This window comes from Schistocerca cancellata, chromosome 6 (genome assembly GCF_023864275.1).
Source record: "Schistocerca cancellata isolate TAMUIC-IGC-003103 chromosome 6, iqSchCanc2.1, whole genome shotgun sequence".
NCBI lineage: Eukaryota > Metazoa > Arthropoda > Insecta > Orthoptera > Acrididae > Schistocerca > Schistocerca cancellata.
In genome coordinates, this window is record NC_064631.1 from 180646442 (window position 1) to 180667071 (window position 20630).

Below are 20630 nucleotides of genomic sequence, written 5' to 3' on the forward strand. Positions count from 1 at the left end.
ATAACAATTATATATATATATATATATATATATATATATATATATATATATATATATATATATATATATATATATATAAAAGAAAGATGATGAGACTTACCAAACAAAAGCGCTGGCAGGTCGATAGACACACAAACAAACACAAACATACACACAAAATTCTAGCTTTCGCAACCAATGGTTGCCTCGTCAGGAAAGAAGGAAGGAGAGGGAAAGACAAAAGGATTTGGGTTTTAAGGGAGAGGGTAAGGAGTCATTCCAATCCCGGGAGCGGAAATTTACCTTAGGGGATTGGAATGACTCCTTACCCTCTCTCTTAAAACCCAAATCCTTTTGTCTTTCCCTCTCCTTCCTTCTTTCCTGACGAGGCAACCATTGGTTGCGAAAGGTAGAATTTTGTGTGTATGTTTGTGTGTCTATCGACCTGCCAGCGCTTTTGTTTGGTAAGTCTCATCTTTCTTTTTAGATATATTTTTCCCGCGTGGAATGTTTCCCTCTATTATATATATATATATATATATATATATGGTTATAATAGAAGGAAACATTCCACGAAGGAAAAATATATACCTAAAAACAAAGATGATGTGACTTACCAAATGAAAGTGCTGGCAGGTCGACAGACACACAAACTAACACAAACATACACACAAAATTCAAGCTTTCGCAACAAACTGTTGCCTCATCAGGAAAGAGGGAAGGAGAGGGAAAGACGAAAGGATGTGGGTTTTAAGGGAGAGGGTAAGGAGTCATTCCATATATGTGTGGATGGATATGTGTGTGTGTGCGAGTGTATACCCGTCCTTTTTTCCCCCTAAGGTAAGTCTTTCCGCTCCCGGGACTGGAATGACTCCTTACCCTCTCCCTTAAAACCCACATCCTTTCGTCTTTCCCTCTCCTTCCCTCTTTCCTGATGAGGCAACAGTTTGTTGCGAAAGCTTGAATTTTGTGTGTATGTTTGTGTTAGTTTGTGTGTCTGTCGACCTGCCAGCACTTTCATTTGGTAAGTCACATCATCTTTGTTTTTAGGTATATATATATATATATATATATATATATATATATATATATATATATATATATATATATATATATATAAAAGAAAGATGATGAGACTTACCAAACAAAAGCGCTGGCAGGTCGATAGACACACAAACAAACACAAACATACACACAAAATTCTAGCTTTCGCAACCAACGGTTGCCTCGTCAGGAAAGAAGGAAGGAGAGGGAAAGACAAAAGGATTTGGGTTTTAAGGGAGAGGGTAAGGAGTCATTCCAATCCCGGGAGTGGAAAGACTTACCTTAGGGGGAAAAAAGGACAGGTATACACTCGCACACACACACATATCCAGCCGCATATACACAGACACAAGCAGACATTTGTAAAGGCAAAGAGTTTGGGCAGAGATGTCAGTCGGGGCGGAAGTACAGAGGCAAAGATGATGCTGAAAGACAGGTGAGGTATGAGCGGCGGCAGATTGAAATTAGAAATTAGCAGAGATTGAGGCCTGGCGGATAGCAAGAAGAGAGGATATGCTGAAGGGCAAGTTCCCATCTCCAGAGTTCTGACAGGTTGGTGTTAGTGGGAAGTATCCAGATAACCCGGACGGTGTAACACTGTGCCAAGATGTGCTGGCCATGCACCAAGGCATGTTTAGCCACAGGGTGATCCTCATTACCAACAAACACTGTCTGCCTGTGTCCATTCATGCGAATGGACAGTTTGTTGCTGGTCATTCCCACATAGAACGCTTCACAGTGTAGGCAGGTCAGTTGGTAAATCACGTGGGTGCTTTCCCATATATTTTTATATTTATTTATATTTATTTTCATTTTCATTTCAGCCTCTTGTTCCACTTTCCACCTTCTAGTACCATGTCACCCTCACAACACCTCCACAACGACCCCATTAAGTTTTATTTACATTCCCTCCGCAAACATGCCTTCGCCCTAGCCAGATTACACTCCCATATTTTATTTTCTCAGGCTTGTCTGACATTTGGCATCACCCCCAACGGCCTCACACTTAAAGTTCCCATCTCTGGCTGCAACCCTTCTTTCCATCAGTCCCTATACCAGTTCCAAACCGAACAATCCATTGCCCTCACCCACCTAATCCTTCACCTACACATCCACTCAGCCAATCAACACACCCATCAACTCCTATCCTTAATAAAAGTCCTCAATCTTTCCTCTCCCACATCCACACCGGTTGTTCAGAGCATCCTCCTACAGGCCAACCGCAAATTAGAACAACATGCCACCCTCCACCTTAAAAAACTATCCAATCTCCTGGTTTCCCACCTCCGGAAAGGCAACTCACTCACCCTTCACAACCTTTCCAGCAAACCTCAACCTCCTCTCATTGCACACAAACCCAGTCTCTCCCATCTACTCAATCTCCCACTTCCAGCTCAACTCCCTCCAAAACCTCAAAATCATAATCAACACAATCTGGAACCACAACACCCCAATTCAGTAGTTAACCTTTCCTCCAAACCTGTCTCCCAATCCGAAACCTCTGTCCTATCCAAAGGCCTCACCTTCAGCCCCACTCCCAGATTTAACCAAACAGCCCTCGTCAAAGATTTACTGTCCTACACCCGTACTCTCTGCTGGAAATATCACTTTGCCACGAAGAAAAATGATCCTAATCCTACTCCTAATGATCCAACTCCCCAAGACACTATCCAAATTGAACCATCCCTGGAACAGTTCCGTCCTCCGTCACAGCGGGACCCACCTCCTCTTCCTCAAAACCACCCTCTCCTAACCTTCCAGGAATTTCTGACTTCCAGCCTTGCCTCTCAATCCTTCTTAAAAAACCTTAATCCTACTCCCAATATCACCACTGCTGAAGCCCAGGCTATCCGTGATCTGAAGGCTGACCGATCCATCGTCATTCTTCCGACAGATAAGGGTTCCACGACTGTGGTACTTGATCGTCGGGAGTATGTGGCTGAGGGACTGCGTCAGCTTTCAGACAACACTACTTACAAAGTTTGCCAAGGTAATCCCATTCCTGATGTCCAGGCAGAGCTTCAAGGAATCCTCAGAACCTTAGGCCCCCTACAAAACCTTTCACCTGACTCCATCAACCTCCTGACCCCACCAACACCCCGCACCCCTACCTTCTACCTTCTTCCCAAAATTCACAAACCCAATCATCCCGGCCGTCCCATTGTAGCTGGTTACCAAGCCCCCACAGAACGCATCTCTGCCTACGTAGATCAACACCTTCAACCCATTACATGCAGTCTCCCATCCTTCATCAAAGACACCAACCACTTTCTCGAACGCCTGGAATCCCTACCCAGTCTGTTACCCCTGGAAACCATTGACGCCACTTCCTTATACACAAATATTCCGCATGTCCAGGGCCTCGCTGCGATGGAGCACTTCCTTTCACGCCGATCACCTGCCGCCCTACCTAAAACCTCTTTCCTCATTACCTTAGCCAGCTTCATCCTGACCCACAACTTCTTCACTTTTGAAGGCCAGACATACCAACAATTAAAGGGAACAGCCATGGGTACCAGGATGGCCCCCTCGTACGCCAACCTATTCATGGGTCGCTTAGAGGAAGCCTTCTTGGTTACCCAGGCCTGCCAACCCAAAGTTTGGTACAGATTTATTGATGACATTTTCATGATCTGGACTCACAGTGAAGAAGAACTCCACAATTTCCTCTCCAACCTCAACTCCTTTGGTTCCATCAGATTCACCTGGTCCTACTCTAAATCCCATGCCACTTTCCTTGACGTTGACCTCCACCTGTCCAATGGCCAGCTTCACACGTCCGTCCACATCAAACCCACCAACAAGCAACAGTACCTCCATTATGACAGCTGCCACCCATTCCACATCAAACGGTCCCTTCCCTACAGCCTAGGTCTTCGTGGCAAATGAATCTGCTCCAGTCCGGAATCCTTGAACCATTACACCAACAACCTGAAAACAGCTTTTGCATCCCGTAACTACCCTCCCGACCTGGTACACAAGCAAATAACCAGAGCCACTTCCTCATCTCCTCAAACCCGGAACCTTCCACAGAAGAACCCCAAAAGTGCCCCACTTGTGACAGGATACTTTCCGGGACTGGATCAGATTCTAAATGTGGCTCTCCAGCAGGGATACGACTTCCTCAAATCCTGCCCTGAAATGAGATCCATCCTTCATGAAATCCTCCCCACTCCACCAAGAGTGTCTTTCCGCCATCCACCTAACCTTCGTAACCTCTTAGTTCATCCTTATGAAATCCCCAAACCACCTTCCCTACCCTCTGGCTCCCACCCCTGTAACCGCCCCCGGTGTAAAACCTGTCCCATGCACCCTCCCACCACCACTTATTCCAGTCCTGTAACCCGGAAGGTGTACATGATCAAAAGCAGAGCCACGTGTGAAAGCACCCACGTGATTTACCAACTGACCTGCCTACACTGTGAAGCGTTCTATGTGGGAATGACCAGCAACAAACTGTCCATTCGCATGAATGGACACAGGCAGACAGTGTTTGTTGGTAATGAGGATCACCCTGTGGCTAAACATGCCTTGGTGCACGGCCAGCACATCTTGGCACAGTGTTACACCATCCGGGTTATCTTGATACTTCCCACTAACACCAACCTGTCAGAACTCCGGAGATGGGAACTTGCCCTTCAGCATATCCTCTCTTCTCGCTATCCGCCAGGCCTCAATCTCCGCTAATTTCTAATTTCAATCTGCCGCCGCTCATACCTCACCTGTCTTTCAACATCATCTTTGCCTCTGTACTTCCGCCCCGACTGACATCTCTGCCCAAACTCTTTGCCTTTACAAATGTCTGCTTGTGTATGTGTATATGCGGATGGATATGTGTGTGTGTGCGAGTGTATACCTGTCCTTTTTTCCCCCTAAGGTAAGTCTTTCCGCTCCCGGGATTGGAATGACTCCTTACCCTCTCCCTTAAAACCCAAATCCTTTTGTCTTTCCCTCTCCTTCCTTCTTTCCTGACGAGGCAACCGTTGGTTGCGAAAGCTAGAATTTTGTGTGTATGTTTGTGTTTGATGTCTGCTTGTGTCTGTGTATATGCGGATGGATATGTGTGTATGTGCGAGTGTATACCTGTCCTTTTTTCCCTCTAAGTTAAGTCTTTCCACTCCCGGGATTGGAATGACTCCTTACCCTCTCCCTTAAAACCCAAATCCTTTCGTCTTTCCCTCTCCTTCCCTCTTTCCTCACGAGGCAACGGTTGGTTGCGAAAGCTAGAATTTTGTGTGTTTGTTTGTGTTTGTTTGTGTGTCTATTGACCTGCCAGCGCTTTTGTTTTGTAAGTCTCATCATCTTTCTTTTTAGATATATGTTAATATATTCATGTATACAGGGTGATTCAAAAAGAATACCACAACTTTAAAAATTTGTATTTAATGAAAGAAACATAATATAACCTTCTGTTATACATCATTACAAAGAGTATTTAAAAAGGTTTTTTTTTTCACTCAAAAACAAGTTCAGAGATGTTCAATATGGCCCCCTCCAGACACTCGAGCAATATCAACCCGATACTCCAACTCGTTCCACACTCTCTGTAGCATATCAGGCATAACAGTTTGGATAGCTGCTGTTATTTCTCGTTTCAAATCATCAATGGTGGCTGGGAGAGGTGGCTGAAACACCATATCCTTAACATACCCCCATAAGAAAAAATCACAGGGGGTAAGATCAGGGCTTCTTGGAGGCCAGTGATGAAGTGCTCTGTCACGGGCTGCCTGGCGGCCGATCCATCGCCTCGGGTAGTTGACGTTCAGGTTTCATAACTAACCTTTTTCGTAGGACTCTCCATACAGTTGATTGTGGAATTTGCAGCTCTCTGCTAGCTCTGTGAGTTGATTTTCCTGGGCTGCGAACAAATGCTTGCTGGATGCGTGCTACATTTTCATCACTTGTTCTCGGCCGTCCAGACCTTTTCCCTTTGCACAAACACCCATTCTCTGTAAACTGTTTATACCAATGTTTAATACACCATCTATCAGGAGGTTTAACACCATACTTCGTTTGAAATGCACGCTGAACAACTGTTGTCGATTCACTTCTGCCATACTCAATAACACAAAAAGCTTTCTGTTGAGCGGTCGCCATCTTAGCATCAACTGACGCTGACGCCTAGTCAACAGCGCCTCAAGCGAACAAATGTACAACTAAATGAAACTTTATAGCTTCCTTAATTTGCCGACAGATAGTGCTTAGCTCTGCCTTTTGTCGTTGCAGAGTTTTAAATTCCTAAAGTTGTGGTATTCTTTTTGAATCACCCTGTATATATGAGGATGGTTTTAAAAGTTCTCGGAATCACCATGAAAGGTCGGCGCTAGTGTAACGAGTTGTTCAAGTGATATTCATTGGACTGTTGCCTGTAAACACGTGCTGCATCAGTCCTCTTGGAAGAGAGTTGTGGCAGTGATGATGTTCTGTTGCCGTTCCTGTGTAGTGAGTTGTGAAGATGGAAAAGATCGAGATCCGGGCAATGATTAAGTACTTTGTAAAGTAAGGTATGAAAGCAAAGGACATTCATGCCTATCTCCAGAATACACTGGGGACTCTGCTACTTCAAATTTACCTGTTGCCAAGTGGACAAATGAATTTAAATTTGGTCGGGAGAGCTTAGATGATGATCCACGCAGTGGTCAGCCAAGAAGTGTCACTACTCCAGAAATCATTGCAAAACTGCACAAAATGGCCATGGAGGATCACAGATTGAAAGTGCGTGAAATGTCACCTGAAAGGGCATATCACATTGTATCTGAAGAATTAGAAATGAAAAAATTATCTGCTTGATGGGTGCCACGACTCTTGGTGCTCGATCAAAAACGCATCAGAATGGACACATTGGAACAATGTTTGGCCCGTTTTAGAAGAAATGAACAAGATTTTTTGCACTGGTTTGTGACCACAGATGAAACTTGGGTGGACTGCTATACCTCAGAGACAAAACAACAGTCAAAGCAGTGGAAACTTGCTGATTCGTCCCCGACAAAGAAAGCAAAGACAATTCCTTCAGTGGGGAGGGTCATGTAATCAGTGTTCTGGGATGCAAAGGATATTCTGTTTGTAGACTATCTCCCCACTGTGCAAACAATTACTGGAGAATACTATGCTAACCTGCTGGACAAATTGCAACAAAAGTTACCCGAAAAAAGGCCAGGTTTAGCAAGGAAGAAAGTCATCTTAGATCAAGACAATGCGCGCCCGCCCACATGTGCCATCGCCATGGCAAAATTACATGAACGAAGGTATGAATTGTTGCCATACTCACCTTATTCACCTGATACAGCTCTGTCAGACTTCCATCTCTTCCCAAAACTGAAAATTTTTCTTGGTGGACAAAGATTCACTTCAAACAAAGAATCGATAGCCGCAGTTGGCAACTATTCTACAGGCCTGGAGGAAACACATTTTTGAGGTGGGATCAATGCATTGGAACATCATTGGACTAAGTGCATTAATCTACAAGGAGAGTACATTGAAAAACAAAAAACTTTTCAGTGATGTAAGTACTTTTTCTATTCTGATCTGAGAGCTTTTCAAATCACCCTCATAATTAAAAGGTGGTTTTCTGATTGTGTCTTGATTAAAATTTTAGGTCTTGAACTGACTCTACTAGCAGATTAGTTTCTGGACCCCCAGACTAATTGTTGAGCCAACTGTGGTTTCCACTTTACAATAACAGTACAAACAGAGAGCAACTATCAATTGTATAACATTTGTGTGCTATAATAACTAACCAGCTATAGTTATTCAGACTGTAAGAGACCTAGGGACCATAGATCCCATTTGAGCCATACAGTGTAAGGAAGGGAATGGTCCCTGAGAATACAGATTGTTTGTAATCAAACTAGAGAACATAACTATCAAAAAACCATTTCAATAACAGCATTTCTCCATTAATTAAGCTGACAAAAGAACCTCACATCCAAGTTAACAGTGCTACACCATTAATAATGACTTACCTTGAATGATCACTAGCTTTTTGCTTTAATATAGAGATAGTAAGTGCTACTGACAGCCAGTTATTCCAAAAATGTTTTACCCCCCCCCCCCCCCCTCCCGCACATTGTCCAAATCATTTGTTTATTGCTTGCTAAAGTGTACTATTATCTTGTGTCCTAAAATACAGTTCCAGTATCAAGTAAAATAAATACCAGCACTTAACTTTTTTTATGAACAGTGGTAGTTCTTGATACAGTTTTGCTTAATTCTGGCGACCGTTTCCTTTTACATAACTGCACTTATGAATCTTGCTTTGAATTACGTTCCTTCTGCTGTTCATTCCTTTTCAATAGATATCTTTATAAAAACAAAACTTAGACAGATAAGTTATTCATACTGCACAGTCAAGGTCAAATTAAAACCTTTACACAGTAGTAATATTATCGCTGAACTGCTAATTTACTAAAACCAAGTAATGTTACTCTTGGTTTTTCCATGACATGACTAATACTACTGCTAGGGGAAGAAGTTTTACAAGGTGACTTCCCATTGAAGCAGACAGTTCACATGTGAAGAGATCCGTTTTCATCCTCCTTAACACCAGTCAGTTGGGAATTCCAAGCAATTATTGGTGTTTCTTGTTTCTTTCTATCTTCGATCATGTGCAAAGAAACACACCTTCCTTTTTGCAGTTTAAAAGATGTAAGCATTCTTAGGGAAGATACTGAAGCCACCACTTGGTGCTTGGAGTTCAGCCCTGATCAGATAAACCCTGTGTCTATAAAATATTCAAGCATACTAATGTGTAGATTTTTTCACACACCTTCAGAATCTGTAAGTAAATAGCCATCTTCCTTTCATAATGTAGGAGTTAATCATTTTCTCCCTACAGGTGACACTCACACATGACCAATCCACCGTGCACACCATGTTGTGTGAATACATCCCTGTCCATCAGCTTTCCTCCAGTCTATAGGATAACCTCAAGACCAGTTTCGTGTTCGTTTCATCCTCTTGCAGATGAAGTATACAAAAGCATATTGTCCTCTGATAGTTTAAAATATATTTCAGTTCTACCAACACTGTCTGAATCCACCCCACAGTTACGGAGCTCAGTGTCTAGAGAAGAAACGCCAAAGCATAGGAAAAAAGTAAGTATACTGCTGTGTAGGTCTCTCTTTGCTCGTGGTTTACAGGAAAAAACAGTGTTATCCCTTTCAAAGCTAAACTACTGTGCAGCGTGATAAAAAGCAGCACTTTGATGCTACTCTGTTACCTTGATTTAATCTGTGAGTCTCCAGTTTGTAGGTTGCTTGAGACCCTTTCAGAAAATCTCTCCAGTAACCATGTGTGTACTCCAGTGTAGGAAATCTATTTGGTAAGGCAAATTCGTGTGTGCAACGTGGCTGGCGGTCGCACATATCTGCACCAAGTTCGTGCGTGCTGGAAGAGACCAGCTGTTCCCTGTTGCCCGTTTGTTCAGTCAAAATTGTGGTTGTTTTTCGTAGGTCGTGTCATGCTTTTTCATAAAATGTCTCTTCCGTACCTTTTATTTCTGTCAGTTTAAGAAGTTAAATTGTTAAAGTGATGTCGGGCACGTACATAGTTGTAGTGAAAGGAATCAAAGTTTCTGTTGCTGGTGGTGAGGCTTACAAAAATCGTGAGTGTATTATTTCCCGCAGCTCTTTTCACACCTTTCCATAGTGTGTCCTTCCGATCACTGTATGTTTGTTATTTAGGATATCTTTTAGCCAAAGTGAAATCGTGAGTGCACAGTACTTGGTGGATGTGCACTGATGTGCAACGACAGAAAACAGAGATTACATGGCTGTGGTCTAAGCTCATAAAAATTGGAGGCTATTATCCTCATAGGTCGTTTCATGCCCTTTTATAACATGTCTTTACCTTTCTTGTATGTTTCCGAAGTCGTTCGTGCCACATAGCTGGTGGCAAGGCCTCTTAACGAACATAAGTGTGGAAACCAGCGCCTGGTGCTTTTTACGCCGACAGGGACTGTGAGAATATTGTCTTCGAAAATCGTTTCTGATCCCTAAACGTGTTTTCGCCCCTGCTGTACGTCACAGCCGTAAATGACTGAGCTGCCCTACGAGGTCACTTCAGAATGGGTCCTAGTAAGGAGAATGTAAAGAAGGCGAAAGAATGTGGTTGAAATTCGATGCGTTCTACTGACAAGGACTGTTCAAAGATACGTACCGACGTTTAGGCAGTGGTTAACGTAACATCAGAAATGGAGGCTTTTCTGTTTAAGGAAAACAATAAAATAAACAACGCCCAGAAAAGATTCGTCTCCAGCAAATTATCGGTGTACAAACACATACCAAAGAAGTACGATATGGAAATTCTGGAACTGAAAACAGAGGTAAGGTGTGTTAAGAGCACTCAAACAACCCCTCCACTGGTCGAGGACTACGTGAGTAAGACAGCTACAAAACCATTAGCACCTGAACAGGAACCTGAGAAAACATAGTAGCAAATGTTTTCATCATAGGAGTGCAGAAAACTGAGTAGGAACTTGAAGAAATACTAACGGACGTCACCTGCACATCACTGAAAACCGTAAGGATGTCCAAATGCAAGGCAACAGAAGAAAATGGTGTTCTTGAAGTCCTACTGCCAGAGCACTGTTAATTGAGTCTCACTACGTTCTTTTAGTTTGTGCCTCTGACATCAATTGTTCCGTGTATCGCTTATGTTGCATCTTCTATGTGATTCTTTTGTCTTGTTATGTGTGGAGTCACGAGAGGCTTTTCTTCATTATTATTCAGAGGTTTATGAATGAAGCCACATTTGTGTTACTGGGATCGGCCCTCGTATTACTTGGTCACTACACGATTGGCGACTACTTTGGAACAGTTTTCGCGTGTGTAGTGCTTATCTGCGTCTTCATCAAGTTTAGTCATTACGGATTGTAGTTGGGTGTTCGCCAGTTTTTGGCAGTGTCGAATCCACATGTTTGCACTGCTCGCTTTGCTTCTTCGCCAGAGCACTCTTCCATGGTGATCTGGCAGCTGCAGAAGTCGCATGGATTATCCTAATGCAGCTGCCGCAGTTTGTCGGGATTTCTGAATGATTGAGAGCAGCGAGCAGCGTCCACTGACCTGCTGTAAACGCCCTGAAAAATGCTGTAAACTGATCCGTGACCATTTTCGCATTTGCCACTATCGTCTGGACTGTCTGCCTTCGAACAGCAGATCTGCCGTTTCTTTTGCGATACCCGGCTCTTCTGGGGCAGATGGTTTGTCACTTCATTCTTCATGATTCAGACTTGTTTGATTTCGCTAGAAGTGTATACGCCGTCTAATGACTGTCTCGTAAGATGCTACATCCATGCAACAGTCTTCCGCTAACCCAGCACAGATTATTGGAGTGTTGTCCCCCCTTGAAATGCAGAAAACGGATTACTGCAGGGTGCTGCACTTCACGAACTGGCCCAGTCGTTATGGTTTTTGCGCCTCTACCGACGTGCCGTGGGTGGTACTTTTGCGCTGAGATTTTATCCTGTTAGACAGACAACGTAAACATTTCTTCGTGATGATTTTAAAAACTTTGTGACTAATCTTATGCAATCATTCTGTTCAGAATAACCATCATTGTTACGAAGGAAGAGAACAAGTAAAACGATAAACTGTGCGAGAAAGTTCGTTGGGATTGCAGTCGTTTGCAGTAATTGTAAAACGATGGCGAGCCACAATAGTTGGTGCTGTTGCAACAATGTGTCTGTAGGTGATTAGTTTCCGCGGAAACGGCATATCTCTTGTGACCCTTCACGAGAGCTGATCGCTATGTTTTGGGACGTTTTGCGATGCGTTCTAGGGGACGTGGTTGACCGCGCCTTCCGGCCGACGGTCAGCCACGTCCGGGGCGACGTGTTGTCGCTTGCGTGGTCGCACCGTGACGTGATCCTGGGGGAGGGGGGTGGGGGGGCGGGTCACCACGGTGCGGTTCACCGCGCAAGCGAGCCGTGCGCGTACAACTTTGCCGCGCACGCGCGGGCCAAATACGTCCGTCCCCTGAGGACGGAACTGTAGGCGGCCCCAACACCTCGCCCCCTTCGGCGCCGCTTCGGCGGCCCCCGGTACAGTATTCCAGTTGCTTCCATTCTCCTTTCCAGAGGTCCGGGAGCGGCAGCGGCCGAAACCTCAGTACTTGCCCGAATGGAAGTTAAGTTAGAGGCAACAAACGAGGACTCTGGTAGCGCCTCTTCCGGACCATCTGGAAACTACTTTCTTGTAGTAGCATTTCATAGCAACAGTTCTATACGAGTTGTAGTAGTTTGCAGAAAAGAAACGACTTTGTGCATGCTCCTCATGATTTCACGTGTGTAGTTCCTGTCATTAGTTGCAGTAGTCACAATGGTTCAGGTGCTACACGGCGTTGTTAGCCCTGATGTGTTTTGTTTACATGCCGGCGCCGCTGGCGCCCCCCCGACCGCCGACGTCGCCCAGAGGAACCACGCAGACCGCCCCCAGCCGCCTCCCAGTCTGATTCTTGGTGCTGACGTCACGGCAGGATGCAGAGAGAGGGCGGTTAGTCTCTGCTTGTCTCTGGCGGTTACTGCAAACAAAACGTCGAGGTAAGGTGTGCTGCCCAATTGCTAGCTACTGATGAACGAGGTTAGAACAGGCGGTATCGTGTCAGTGATCTGGTCAGCAGCTGTGACATTTGTTATGTAGCTATCCCCTATCTTCTTACCTGAGTTCAATACGAATCGACACCCGGCTGGGTTGGAGCTGGTGTTTGCCGCTAAATGTGACTGCTGTGTGTACTCAACTTCTCCCACTGTATATCACCGAATCACCAACAAATTTGATCATGTATTTTTCGTAGCATACAGTAGACACAGAAAGTATAATTTCATAATTGGTTATCCTTCATGGGGTGAAATTTAAATGCACAGAAATGTATGTGAGTTGTACAAAAGCTTGCATCATAAATTTTGGGTATGTGTAGTTGTCATCAAAACGTCACAAATAGTTCATATGAAAATGGGTCTGTAAACCATTTGGGAAGTATGAGAGGAATTTGCTGTAGTGATTCCTCATTGCATAATTTATTCAAATGCTCAGTCTTACTCACTTACAGATAGTCATGGCATTTCATTTTTTTGTGTGATTGTCATTTCTTCTGTCATCCAACCACAGCTCATCACAATGATTCATTCGGTGACGTATACCCACTACATGCACAGTCCTTCTAGTAGTACAAGGAGAACTGCAAGTACAGATCGAGTTAGCCATATGACGATCTTGAAAATTCTGCATCACAATCTTCTGTACCCAGATCACCTTCAACATGTATTCAGAATACATCGTTGTTATTTTTTTTAGGATGGAGGTTACCGTAGAATGGCCCATTTGGGATAAAATATATAGCCCAGAGTCACTATGACGGAGGTTATCGTAGAATGGCACATTTGAGATAAAATATACATCCCAGAGTCACTACAGGGAATTCCCTTCATACCCCCATAATGAAGGGTTCTCGAACCCATGTTCATGTGAAACTTTTTGTAATATTTTTATGTCAAGAATAAACCTCGTAAGCTTCTGACAGACGTTATTATACACCATGTTCGTAACCAGTTTTGTAGCACATCACATATCCAATTCGCGCATTGCCTGAATGCTCCTGTGACAATTACACAGTAACTCAACCTCACCAGTTTGGTTTTACGCCAACTAATTGCTAAGGTCGCACACACTACAGGTTAAGTACATTTAATTGAAGCTGGAGGTCCGTATAATATTAGTGTCAACGTTTTCCTGTGGGCATTAGACTCACTGATACATAATAACATCGCTAATTCTCCCCTAACATCATACTTAGTTTACGTCATATGTACGTAATTCGATGTATTTCTTAGTGTTATACACGGTCCATCCTCATTGATGTGATTACCGCCTACGTTCGACGTAGTGGAGGGTACATTAAAGCGTGTCACGAGGACGCGGAAAAACAGTGCCGTCTTTCTCGTAATACGGAAACTGAACAATTTCTCTGGCGTCCAAAAGGGCACTACATTGGCTTTCAGGCCAAAGGAGGAAGCACTTCCGTAATGAGTAAATGAGTAATTTGTAAACTGTTCGCATGTCGCTGTGGTTGAAGTGTTCCCTGGATGGCAAAATGGCGCTATCCAAAACCGGCGCCTAAGCAACTGTGGTTCTCCACGGGATAAGGACGACAGGGGTGAACATCGGCTGCAGAGATGTGTACGGGAGAATAGACGTGCGGCTAGTGAGCAAATGGCTCTGAGCACTACGGGACTAAACATCTGAGGTCATCAGTCCCCTAGAACTTAGAACTACTTAAACCTAACTAATCTAAGGACATCACACACATCCATGCCAGAGGCAGGATTCGAACCTACGACCGTAGCGGTCGCGCGGTTCCAGACTGGAACGCCTAGAACCGCTCGGCCACTCCGGCCGGCTGGCTAGTGAGCAAGCGACCGTCCAGATGAGCCTAGGGGCTACCAACAGTGTCTCCTCAACCACCGTCCAGAGAACGTTCCAGCATATGGGCCTCCGCAGCTGGCGCGTGTTTCGCGAGCCCGTGGTTACTGCCGTTCATCGGCGACGAAAGCCGCAATTTGCACGCCTATATCGCAACTGGACGTCCAATTACAGGTCCGCTCACACAGGTCTGGGCCTCGTTAGCACCGAGCGTCATTCTGGTAATGTCTGTGCTCCACTCCATTCCTCCGGGAACCACAAGTAACCGAGATCCATCTGTGTTTCTGTTGTTCCTTGTAGTGCCTCAGAAGTGGTATTCTGAGTTATTGTTTGTGAAAGTTGTAAATACGTTCGCTGATTTTCGTAACAGTGAATTAGGATTTAAAGAACTTGCTCTTACAAGGGGAATAAAAAGAAGCAATGCCAAAAAAAGAAGAAGTACGTGGATCCACAGTGCTTGGAAACAAGAGCAGCACCAGAGGTATTCGCACGTTATTTCCTCATCTCATGGACGATGAGACAAAGTAGTATGAATATTTTAAGATGACACAGCACAGCTTCTGTCAACTTTCAGACAGACTAGAACCAAAATTTAGAAAAAAAATTACAAACAAAGAACGCTTTGTTCTTTTTTTAAGGTAGGTTCAAAAAAGAGTAAACAGAAGGTAAACAAAAAAGATTCTTATGGCGGCGTGTGTATTGTGCAACTTTATTGGAAAAATGGAAGGTTATAGGGTGCTGGAACAGAGAATGGATCAAAAAACAACTGTTGAAAGATCTGAAAGAGCGTCAAATCCTCGAAACCTACCTCGAATTAGTGAGAGATCAGCAGATGCCGCATTTGCTGTACGAGAGCGACTAAAAAAACTTTCTAAATTATCCGCAAGGGAACGTGGAATGCGAATTACTCTTCGCCTTGGCGATATGGCGACGACATAAAGCCAAAGCTATGTGTTTGTAAAGTAAAAACTAAATAAATATCTTTCTGCTATAACAGTTTGTATACTTTTCATCTAGTCTTTGAATTGCAGATTTGTGACTGTTTTCTTCCAGACACTGTCGGTGTACTCGGCATTCCGGTATTTTTCACTCGTCTGGTCGTAAAGCACAGGAAACTCAACGAACTTCTTCTGTAAGTCTTTCCACATCCATTGTTTTGTATGCAAAACAGTCTTGCAGAGTTACACAGCCAACATAATAATTCTACCGTCACGTCGTCCTTCACGTGAAAAATTAAACAGAAGAAATACCGCTGGCACGCTCTCTTTCCTCAGGCACGGCCCGCTCATGTCTGACGCCTACATTTGTCTTAACAGTAGACTCCGTTCACCGACTGACGGTCGGTACTCGGATGTGCCTCTGCACGGACACCGTCGAGACACGTGAGACAAGAATCTAATGGCGATTGGCGGCCTTTTCAGATGAATCACGTGTTATGCTCCACGAGTCAGATGGCCGTTACCAAAAAAATGTTCAAATGTGTGTGAAATCTTATGGGACTTAACTGCATCTCGTGGTCGTGCGGTAGCGTTCTCGCTTCCCACGCCCGGGTTCCCGGGTTCGATTCCCGGCGGGGTCAGGGATTTTCTCTGCCTCGTGATGGCTGGGTGTTATGTGCTGTCCTTAGGTTAGTTAGGTTTAAGTAGTTCTAACTTCTAGGGGACTGATGACCATAGATGTTAAGTCCCATAGTGCTCAGAGCCATTTGAACTTAACTCCTAAGGTCAGGCTGTTCCAACCGAGCTCCAGGGAGCCGGAGCGCTCCGGAGCACTCACTGCGACAGCTCGGAGCCCGCGTGGAGGGGGAAAGCGAACTCACTGCCCCCTGGCCGCATACATTCGCAACTGACGCAATAATCTGTCTTCAATGACAGCTATGACTAGTCGTGGGAGCCCTGTACTTCTATTGGAGGATACCTTTCTATCCATTGAGAGGGAAGGTCGTGTTGTATGTCATAAAGTATTTAATTCTGCGAAGAGGTACAATATACAACGACATTATACACGTCTTCAAGTAACTGAAGAACTCTTGGATGTGGTACCACTCGATTACACCGCAACAGGACGTGACATTTTTGAAGCTGTTTGTGAATCAGTGGTCAATATGAATTTGCCGTGGGATATGTTCCATTCTGTAGCGACAGACGGTGCACCACAAATTATCGGGCGTCACCAAGTTTTTCTTCTCGTTTGAAAAATAAACTCAGGGACGAATTCGGGAAAGACATTTTGACTCTTCAATGTTTTATTCATCAAGAGGCACTGTGTGCTGAAACAGTAGAGCTAGGAGGCGTAATGAAAGATGTCGTGAAGTGTGTGAATTTTGTGCGGCGTCACGGTATGAATCATCGCCAATTCAAAGGATTCCTGAAAGATATGGAAGCAGAGTATGGGGATATACCTTACCACAGTACAGTTCGTTGGCTGAGTCGGGGAAAAGTTCTTGATGTTTTCTTTGCCATTCGTGAGGAAATATCCCTTTTTCTCGAAATGAAAGAGGAAGAAATGCGTTGTCTGAAAGATATAAAATGGATATCAGACCTGGCGTTCCTAGCTGACCTAACTATGCATCTGAATAATTTAAATCTGTCATTGCAGGGCAAAGGGCAGCTAATCGTTGACATGCACGACCAAATCAAAGCGTTCATGGGAAAGTTACGTTTATTTGAGAGGCAGATGAGTAATGGACATTTAACGTTCTTCAATAGTCTTGCTTCTTTAAAACTACGTGAAGGTACTACTTTCGACGATGACCAAGCAAAGTTAAAACAGTTCATCACGTCGTTTGAAACACGATTCCGACACCTCACTAGTTTGGAAATAGAACTTAAGGTGTTCAGAACTAATTTTTCAGTTTCCTCCGATGACATGTCATCGTCAGTACAATTGGAGATTATTGACTTGCAAAATTCAACTATGTTGAAATTGAGGTACTACAACACGTTGCATTTGTCACTATGGTATCGTTCATTACAGCAAAAAACATTTCCCAAGCTACACAACAATGCGGCTCAGATCATGTGAATGTTTGGATCTACTTACTATTGTGAGCAGCTTTTCTCAGCAATGAAAAGAGTAAAAAGTAAGGAACGATCGTTTCTTCAGGATGCAACAATGAAGGCCATCCTCAGCGTTAACGCTGCGAACACTTTGACGACTGATATTTCCGATCTTGTAATGAAAAGAAAATTTCAAGCTGCAGAGGCCCAATAAATTTAGTATGCAATTTCTTGTAAAACAGTTGTTTCTTATTTATTTGCTGGACATCGTATTTCCTGGTGTAGCATGTCACCACGTCTTAGCAGCTAAGAGTATGAGCTTGTCGATCTTGTAAGACGCAGCTGGCACGTCAAAACGCTTGCCCTGCCGCCTGCCTCAGCCAGCCATGCCACGTGCCGGCGTGCCGGCCCACTTGAATGGCCACAGCGAGCGACACGGCTCCCTGGAGCAGGGAGCGCTCCGCGGCTCACAACGGAGCCCACGAGCTGGAACAGCCTGCCTAAGGTCATCAGTCCCTAAGCTTACACACCACTTAACCTAAATTATCCTAAGGACAAACACGCACACCCATGCCCGAGGGAGGACTCGAACCTCCGCGGGGACCAGCCGCACAGTCCTTGACTGCAGTGCCTGAGACCGCTCGGCTAATCCCGCGCGGCTGGCCGTTAGCATGCTCGGAGTGAAACATTCGAAAGTGAACACAGTCCAACAACCGTTGAAACGGTCCAGGTCCGATATGGGACACTTACGGTGTGGGAATGTTTTCTTGGCACCGTCTGTGTCATCTCGCCATTGTGGAACGCACAATGGGTCAACACAATGCATCTATCCAGCCCTACATGCGGTTTGTTTTTCCTGTTTGAAGAGCATCGGCAGTTAATTGTGCTCACCCAGCCACCAAAGTCCCCGGATTTAAACCCAATCGGGAATCTGCGGGGCCACATTGATCAGGCTGTACACACCACAGATCCCCAAACGAGAAAACTAACGCACCTGGTCACGGCAGTGGAGTCGGCCTGGCTTCACACCCCTGTCGCTGCCTTCAAGAATGTTACTGACTCCTCTCTTCTTTATTTTATTTATTTATTTACATGTCTAGTTCCATAGGACCAAAAAATGGTTCAAATGGCTCTGAGCACTATGCGACTTAACTTCTGAGGTCATCAGTCGCCTAGAACTTAGAACTAATTAAACCTAAGGACATCACACACATCCATGCCCGAGGCAGGATTCGAACCTGCGACCATAGCGGTCACGCGGTTCCAGACTGAAGCGCCTTTAACCGCACGGCCACACCGGCCGGCCCGTAGGACCAAATTGAGCACGAAATCGCCAAGGTCATGCAACGTGTCAGTACATAAAACTACAACATAAAAATAATAACAGTTAAAAATAAAATGTTTATGAACCCAAAAAAGGCCAAGCCATAAGTTTAAGTAAACGCAATCATCAATATAACATAAGAATCAGCTTAATTTTTCATGGAACTCCTCAACAGAATACAAGAAGTGACCCATGAGGGAACTCTTCAGATTCCATTTGAAAGCGCGTGGATTATTGCACGTTTCAGCGCGATCTGTGTCGCAAAAGGCAGTTATTCAGGCTCTCGACTGGCGGACACATTAATGTCACTGGACAGTACAACACAGCTGATAGAACTGCGACATACACCTCATCTTTAGAGTCACATCCTCTACAACTATGAGTGTATGGCGACGTGCACTGTTTGCAGAGCTACTTTTTCACAGATGCTCGGTAATACTATCTGTGAAATTTTACACTGACTGTGTTTTACTCTCAGCTCAGTATTACCCTTTTGATGCAAGCACTTTGCCCTTAACATCTGTCTGGTCTACGTTGTCCGCCTGGAATTAGTGTGGTTGTCATATGTTTCTTTTTCACAGCATGTACTGCCTTACATGTACACTTGACAGCAAAGAAAGTGAACCAGTGATGATTGCAACCAACATAACGTAGCTGTGTCATCTAAACGCCGAAACCCTGTAGGGTACAGTCGTCTGACTATACGCAATGGGTACCACTAGAGAACACTACTCTTCATTCCAGTCAGTCCAGATGTAAACTTTATACCGCCATACAACAAATATTTTTAAAAAAAACTTATTAGAGATGAGACAGTGCCTAACGCTTGTAAATTAATCTTCATTATAATAAGTGACACTGCAGAAGTCATATCATACTCTTTACATGACGTGATGAGATTTTATTCGTAATCCGAATTTGAACCGACTGTTAACCAAATAACTGGCACTGCAGAAGTCTTATCACACACATTAAATGACATTATGACTTGTCTTTCATGTAGCTTGTGTGTCTGGTCGAGACTGAACCAGGCATAAAGAGACGTAAAGTATCAAAGTGTTCACCAGTAGTAGTTTACAATGCCGAATGTCCGAACCTGAAAATAATGACTACACCTTTAGCACTGCATCGGGAACCCCATAGAGCTTATATTGCCCCTGAGAAGTAACCACGAAACGTATGTAGTAAAGTCCAACGAACAAATGTGAAACGCCATGACGTGAAGTTGTGGAGATGGATGGGGAGTAGAGTCTAGTAGCTATCTGAATTGTCAATTAAGCACAATCAGATGTCAAATATTAAATATGTTTACCAACAGCGTGGTACTGGAACCTGAAACGACGATACAAATGATGTTTCCTTGGCAAGGGTTCGAAGACAGCACCTTTCGCTGTTGTCTTATAGCTATGAGTTGACATGAGGTATTTATTGTTTCATCGCCAGTAGCGAGATGTGCACTTGTTCAGCTAGAAGTAATGCAATGACTAGTTCCGTGCTGACTGAGCCTCCAACCCCGCGCATATCGTCGTTATTGATCCCACATGAAGAGATGTCAACTATCAAATTCTCTTTCACTAGTAGTTACGATCGCGCCATTCGTGGAGACCTGGAGGAGTTTGGCATCGAGAATAAACAGCAAAATGATGGGGTTCAAATCTAGAGAAAATTTTGAATTGGAGCTAGAATCCTAGTCCAGTGCCAATATTTTCAAAATGCCAAGGCCACTTAAAATAAGAAACGAAGCTCCTACGACCTTCCATGACGACTGGTTCGCAGACGTAAATGACATTAGAGATAGAGTTTCTTCAAGCAACAACTTCCGCTTCTGACGGCCAAAACTAATCCCACTCTGTTCTAGTCAATGGCAAT